The sequence below is a fragment of the Fukomys damarensis genome, unplaced genomic scaffold (genome assembly GCF_012274545.1).
Source record: "Fukomys damarensis isolate Sample0158 unplaced genomic scaffold, DMR_v1.0_HiC HiC_scaffold_21, whole genome shotgun sequence".
Taxonomy (NCBI): domain Eukaryota; kingdom Metazoa; phylum Chordata; class Mammalia; order Rodentia; family Bathyergidae; genus Fukomys; species Fukomys damarensis.
Genome location: NW_022900933.1, coordinates 12,359,619 through 12,366,738, shown reverse-complemented (window position 1 = coordinate 12,366,738; position 7,120 = coordinate 12,359,619). Strand labels below are relative to the sequence as shown.

General features: G+C 48.0%; 1 long non-coding RNA gene across 4 annotated transcripts; it reads right to left on the bottom strand.

The window, feature by feature from the left end:
- Positions 1–2,218: 2,218 nt before the first annotated feature.
- On the bottom strand, positions 2,219–7,007 carry LOC104877064. 4 transcript variants are annotated; one of them, XR_004518327.1, is made up of 4 exons: positions 6,505–7,007; positions 5,383–5,516; positions 3,369–3,536; positions 2,219–3,196 (listed from the first exon to the last, which is right to left on the bottom strand). It is a non-coding gene; the product is annotated as an uncharacterized LOC104877064 (long non-coding RNA). The 4 variants fall into 4 exon arrangements; XR_004518326.1 differs by lacking the exon at positions 6,505–7,007 and having other exon boundaries at positions 5,383–6,417; XR_004518328.1 differs by lacking the exon at positions 6,505–7,007 and having other exon boundaries at positions 3,369–3,507; positions 5,383–6,417.
- Positions 7,008–7,120: the final 113 nt, after the last annotated feature.

The window sequence follows — 7,120 nt, the reverse complement described above, 5'->3', positions numbered from 1 at the left end:
GGACACAGAAGAGGTGGGGCAGAGGAAGGTGGGACTCCACTGGTCAGAAACACTTCTGTAGAACCAGTCTGAGAGGCAAGGAAAGTGCTGACCACCAGTGCCTCCCACTGTACAGGTCTGCGCCTCTCTCCGTCCTTGCCTGGAGAAGGTACTGCAGCAGTTAAAGGCTTATTTTCCTCACCTCCCCGCAGGGCTCAGTGTGCTGGGCCAGGCTGGCCCTGCTTCCCAGGATGAGAGTCTCCTGCTGTGCAATAATTAGCCCCTATTTCAGAACAGCAAGTCTTTTTCTCTCCCGCACCTGCTGCTGCGGACAGCCTTGGAGAGACACCCTTGTGGTCTTTAAGCCACTGCAATGTCAGATGCTCCTGCAAGGAAATTTTCCTTCTGCTGCAGGGAAATCTCTCTCCCTGGAACTTTTACCTATTGGTCCAGTCTATTCCTTGGAACCCCACAGAGTAATTCAAATCAGCCTCTTGCCTTCTCTGTTGGCTCTATGCTAAGGACTGATGGGGGATTAGGAAGTTGTGGGGTGCAGATAAGTTTATACTTTGAGGGGTCAAGAGTAATTCTAATTGAGTCATCAAATGTTTAAAATAATTACCTTTATTGGTTTTATCACTATAATGTTGTTATTGGTTTTATCATTATAATGTTAATAGATGCTTATTACAAAATGTTGAGGGAAAAGAAATGGAAGAGGGTATTGCCCATAATCCTACTTCTCTACTGCTAACATTTTGTTCTGTATGGTTTTTTTTCATCTCCACTTTGCTAAAAAAAAATTTTTTTCCCAGCACTGAGGATGGAACCCAGGGCCTTGCATATACTGGACAAGCACTCTGCCACTGAGCTCCACCCCAGTCTTCTCTGACAAGTGTTTATGGAGTGAACACAAGCAAAGTGCTGGTCTAGGGACATCAGGAAAGACACAGTGATACCACTGTCCCCTGGAATTCAAAGGAAACTCCTTCTAGGACCCACACTCAGGATACCAAAATCCACTGATACACAAGTCTCTTATATAAAATAGCAAGGAGTCTGCCTACAACCCACCTCCATCCTCTCATATACTCCAACGTGTGTCCAGGTTACTTATAATGACTAGGATAACGTAAATACACGTAAATAGTTGATCCACTGTATTATTTAGGGAATGAGATCAAGAAAGAAAGTCTGTTAATGTTCAAGATAGATGCAGTTTTCTTCCCATTATTTTTAATCCAACGCTGAATCCCAGAGGTGGTGCCTGCAGAGATGGAAGACCAATGGTCCATCAGACTTGGACCTTGCCCTGAAGATGTTCCAGGAAAAGAAGGCATGAGTTGGCTTTAAGAGTTACAAGCACCAGGGCTGGGAATTTAGCTCAGTGGTGCCACCGTTTGCCTTGCAAGCGCAAGTACCCGAGTTCGATCCCCAGTAGAAAAAAACAAAACAAAAAGAGTTACAAGCACCTAAACACTGTGGGAATCAATATGGAGATACCTCAAACAACTAGGATTAGAAGTTCCATTTGATCCAGCTATTCCTCTGCTGGGCATCTTCACAAAAGAATTAAAGGAATCACAACACAGCGATATATGTGCACCCATGTTTATAGCAGCACAGTTTGTAACAACTGAAACTTGGAAACAGCCCAGTTGCCCATCAACTGGAGACTGGATAAAGAAGATGTGAGTTTTAAATAAGATGGAGTACTACTCAGCCATAAAGAATGAGAAACTAGAGACATTTATAGCTAAGTGGATGCACACTGAGGCCATATTCCTTTTTTTTTTTTTTTTTTTGCAGTACCAGGGATCAAAATCCGGACCTTGCTCTTGCAAGGAAGTCATGGTGCCACTGAGCTAAATCCCCGGCCCCAAGGCTATATTCTTAAGTGAAATTAATAATTCTCACATGTGTAAATACCAAATAGTTTCTCTAATGTAAAAAACTAAAAGTGTAAATAAGGATCAAAATGTATAATTGATATTGTGAAATAGGAAGAAAATATCTAAAGGAGTAGGGGAAGTGGGAGGGACAGGGGAAAGGAAATAAGGGAAAAGAAAAAATATGAGAAAAGGAAAAACATGAAAACAAAGTCTTTGTAAATAGAAAAGGTGGAGGGGGATGGAGGGAGGGCAGGGAAACGGGGAAAAATACAAACCAAGATGCATCATGTAAAGGTACAAGAGCCTAACGATGAATGTAACCGTACTGTATACCTAAAATGTACCAATAAACTTCATGGGAAAAAAAAAAGAGTTACAAGCATCTAGATTCAAACATACTCAGTTTATTCATGTGTTAACTGGACCTAACAGTGGTACCCAGATCATTAGGTCGTTGGAGGGATTCAAAGAGGTAAAGCTTGTAAATTACTTACACACCATCAAAGTATCCAATGAACGAAGCCACCACAAATACAGTACAGAGTAGATGGTTATTACAAATGCTGGACAAGAACAGATGATCAAAGGTCACAGGCATTCAGAAGGAAAGACTAAGCCACTTGAAACCCTTTTCAGAGAGGGCCATACGCAGACTACGACTGTACCAGGCCCATGCACTGTTTGATTAAGTGAACCAAATTTAGTGCTTGAGTGTAATCACTGCTAGCCTCTTGTCTGCAAGCTTGGCGCCCCTGCTCCTTGTCAAGAGACTCGGGGATTGCATCAGTTTAACCTCCGTGTGTCTTTGCCCTGCTGGTTATGGAGAAGGTGCCTCCGGTCTTCACAAAAAGCAGGCAGATTATAAGTCTTCACTCTTGTAACTGTAATGAACTGCTTGGCCATGGGCTCCCCTCTGACCCCGGGGTGATTTCCTCCATTATAGCAAGACATTTCCCCGGGGAGCTTGGCCTGGCCTTGACAGAGGTGTCCCCTCAACACCCTCCTTCAGTGGTATTTGTAGACCAGAGGGCTTCCTCTGCTTGCTGAGCTGAGAGACACAGCCACCACACAAGGAAGTCATGCTTCCCCAGGAGGCCGGTGGGGGGATTGCTGTTAGGAGAGAAGTAATAGGCCTACCAGAGGAAGGAGCAGCGCGTTCAAACTAATCCTCTGCCCTTGGGCCTCTGGACTTCAAGAAAGGAGATTTCTAGGCTGTTCGTGCCCCCACCAAGCTCTGGGTCCTGTAGGCTGTCCTTGTGCCCTCTGCGCAGGTCTCACAATGGCCCGGAAATACACTCCATTGCGGGAAATCGGGCCCTTTAAATCTGAACATATTGGCAAAGGGAATTGTGGGTGCTTGTGCTTCTCGCTCCCCACCCTCTTTCATGCTTGTGCTACCCAGACAAATTAAATACAAAATCATTTTCTGTCGTTTATGCAAATCATACTTCTACAGCTCCGAAATGCTCACATTATAAATTAAATATATAAACTCACCCAGAACTTATTGCATCCTCTGCTCTTGGAAAACAGTGCCAGAAAAAGCCATCCTCAGTGATTGTCCTCATTAGGTAAGTAGGGATCCAGGCAAGGCCTGAAGGGTCACTGCAAGATCTTCTGGTAGGAAATTGTATAACTGACAAATGTGAAATAGGAAGAAAAGGGCTAAAGGTGTAGGGGAAGTGCAAAGGGGTAGGGGAAAGGAAATAAGGGGAAAGAAAAAATATGAGAAAAGGAAAAAATGGAAACATATTCTTTGTAAATAGGGAAAGAGGAGGGGGTAAAGACAGGGTAGGAATATGGGGAAAAAATGAGAACCAAGACCGGTCATGTAAAGGTACCAGAGCCCAATGATGAATGTAACTGTACTGTGTACCTAAAATGTACCAATAAACTCAATGAGAAAGAAAAAAGATCTGGCAGGCACATGTCCCTCAATAGGTGAAATCTCACAGCACCCCACAGGAGAGCTTCCTTAAAGCCATTTACTTATTCTAGAAAGCAAACTATCATTGGTTTGACAAAGCACCAATGACTTTGTCAATCATTCAACTGAAATTTAACATAGAGATTAACCGAGGTCCAGAGATGGCAAATATTTTGTCCATGTCACTTAGCAGTATCTCACTTTCAGGATAAGAAACTCCCATCGAGGAAAACTCCTGCCTAAATCTTTCGTGGTTTTAAATAGGAAACTGTTGTTGCAAATTAGTACATCTATGCTGACAACACCCATCATGGGGAGTCTCTTTTAATAATGTAAAGTGAAATTCCGTGCAACACCTTGGCTTCCCACCCATGCCTGTTAAAGAACTGGCATATGGAAAACCTAAGACCCAAATCAAAACAACCACAAAAGTTCTCCCCCACTGGGAGGCTCAGATTTCAGCCATGTCTGCTCCACCTCCTGCAAAGTAAGTGGCTGTCCTGTGCCAGTGGACATCAGAATAGATCCAAGGGGCTAACCACAAAAGTTCTCCCCCACTGGGAGGCTCAGATTTCAGCCATGTCTGCTCCACCTCCTGCACAAGTAAGTGGCCGTCCTGTGCCAGTGGACATCAGAATAGATCCAAGGGGATGTCCCCAGAGGCACTGCCTGGCCCTTCAGGTACAGCATGGAAAAGTCAAAGACCTTGCCACATCACAAGCCGCCAGATAGGGATGGAATCTCCCTTTAGTTTCACAGGTTTTGTAACCAAATTTTTCACACTGATATTTGTAATACAAGGACTATCAGTAGAGCAGATAGTAAAACTGAGGACCTCCCTGAGAAGCTGAGCCATTTGGTTACAATCCTAAACAGGGTCTCAAAGGTCCAGGAGCAACATGGCTGGCTTTGAATAACCCAACAGTGTGAACACAGAGCCGCCTCCAGGTCCAGCTTTCATGCAGCCCCTCCCATTCCCAGCTCTCTGATGTCCCAGGGGGCAAGTGATGATGACGCCTGTCTGAATTTGCTCAGCCTCTGACAGCAGGGCTGGCCACCTCATTCTCCAAGAATCTGAAAACCCACACATAATGTCTTGGCCCAAGCAGACAGAGCAATGTTTTAGAAAGGAGAGGGTAGTGAGCGGCTACCACAGATTTCAGAGAGATTGCAAATGCTCAGGGCACCTGCTCCTTTTAGGGTGAACAAAGGGCTGGAGTCCAGGAGATGACTGAGTGTGCTTTCTTCATCTCCTTACCTGGTCAGGGCAGAGCTGCAAATAACTATCAAGGGGATCCAAAGCTTGGCCCATTAACTACTCCCAGAAATGGGCAAGAATCCTACTGCACTCCTTTATAAAAAGAAGTACTTACTAAGCTTGCTTGCTGTGTGCATCAATGTGGGGATGCAAGGAGCTTCCAACAAAGTCCCCGCATGCATAGCTGAGAATTAGAGGGAAGTGAATCAACTCAAAGATAAGAATAAATGCAAGGCAATGGCAAGGGCAATGTATGACCAGGATCGGTGCTGAGGAGCAGACATCCAAGGCGAAAGCTAAAGACAGAAGAGGAGCTGGCCGTGTACCTCAGTGGGTGGAGAAGGCCCTTGCCACTCCATCCCTGGGGATTCCATCCTTCCTTTCTTCATGCACCTTCTCTTCCCAGCTCCTACGCTGTCCAAGATTCTCCTTCATGCTTGAAGTTTAGCCCCTGTTTGATCTGCCATGGGAATCAGTAGGGGCAAGAGGATGTTCACTAGCATGTCCTGCCACAACTTCCAATTTCCACTTCTTGAAATTAGCGCTGTATCACCCCAACAGTGCTCAACAAACACACACACACACACACACACACACACACACACACACACACACACACACACACACATACACACAAAACCTGTGGGCTCTCATCTAGAAGGAGCAGGACAGAGAGGCCCCATCAAGGTCTGGTTCAGGAACAAGTTTCCCAGCACCCTCTCTCTTCTCCTCCCTGCCCTCCTTCAGCCTCCTTCCCCTTCCAGCTAAGAACCACCTCCCATCTCATCACCAGAGACAGGGACAGAGCATCTGGCCAGCCTGCCTCTACCCTGCCAAGTCCAGGCCCAGGCCCAGCGCTAGTCCTCTCTTCCAGTGAGAAGGGAGGCAGCTGGGACTCCTGGTGTGCCCAGGCTCCATGGGCGTGGCCCTGTTGGCTTGACTGGTTCCTACTCCAGCAGGATCTCAGGACTCTGGGGTCTTAGCCTTCTTTCTGTCCAAACACTGACAAGTGCTTTGGGAACAGTGTCCTAGGAACAGGGCCACAGCCCAGAAGGAAACACCTAATCAGCATACTTCCAAATTCGTCCAGACTGGGATCTCCCAGAACCCCAAATCCCCTCAGGCCAGGCCCAGAAATAATGGTTCCTTGGCAGAGGATTTTTACTTCTTCCCAGGTGGGTAATGAGAGTAGAATCTGGGGCAGGATGGGAATACGACAGTTCGTCCACACAAACCATCCCCGTATTCCTGGGGTTCAAAGCAGCCTTGGAACAAGAGTCCTGCCCTTCTGATCCAGTACCTCCCCACAGGGTTCCTCACCCCTCCCCCAGGCCCAGATCTTTCTACGTCAAAAACGCACCCTCCCCCGCCTCACTTCTTGTCCTCTTCCAGCCAGGCTGCCCCGGTCCAGCAGTCAGTCCCCAGGGTTACCCCAAACTCTCACTCACCACCCCCCACCGTCGTCGGAAGAAAGCACGGCACGGAGGGCACTCTCGCCAGATCCCAGAGTCTCCAGCCTCAACAGGTGCCCTGCTTGGCTACAGGGAGCTGTCACAGGAGCCCGGGCAAAGGCGGCGGCAGGAACGCCCTCTGCAGGGAGGTTGGGTCTTCGCAGCCTTCTCCCGAGTCCCCAGAGCTCCGAGGGCCCCCGCAGCTCCGCCGAGGCCCCCCAACATGTCACACTGCCTTTGTTCCCGGCTCGCCAGGACAATGCGGGTGGACTTCATGCTAAGGCATCACACAGCCTAGTACGGACGCTGCCCACTCACTTGAGGTGCTGGACACTACTGTTGAGGATGAGGGACGCATACAGAAGACCTTGCCCCAAGCCAACCGATGCCCGGGGGTGTCAATGAAGGAGAAACAAGTCCAAGTTGACCCGGGCTAAGAAGAGAGCGCTAAACCGGGAGCGGTGCGTAGCGACCCTGCCCTCCCCACGCCCCAACCCAACGTCCTTTACCCTCCGGGAGGCTGGAGACCCGCTGCGCACCACCACCTACGCGCTCAGTAGCGCGGCTCCCACCACGCTCCGGTTGCGCACCGGGCCAAGCGCCGCAGCCCCCA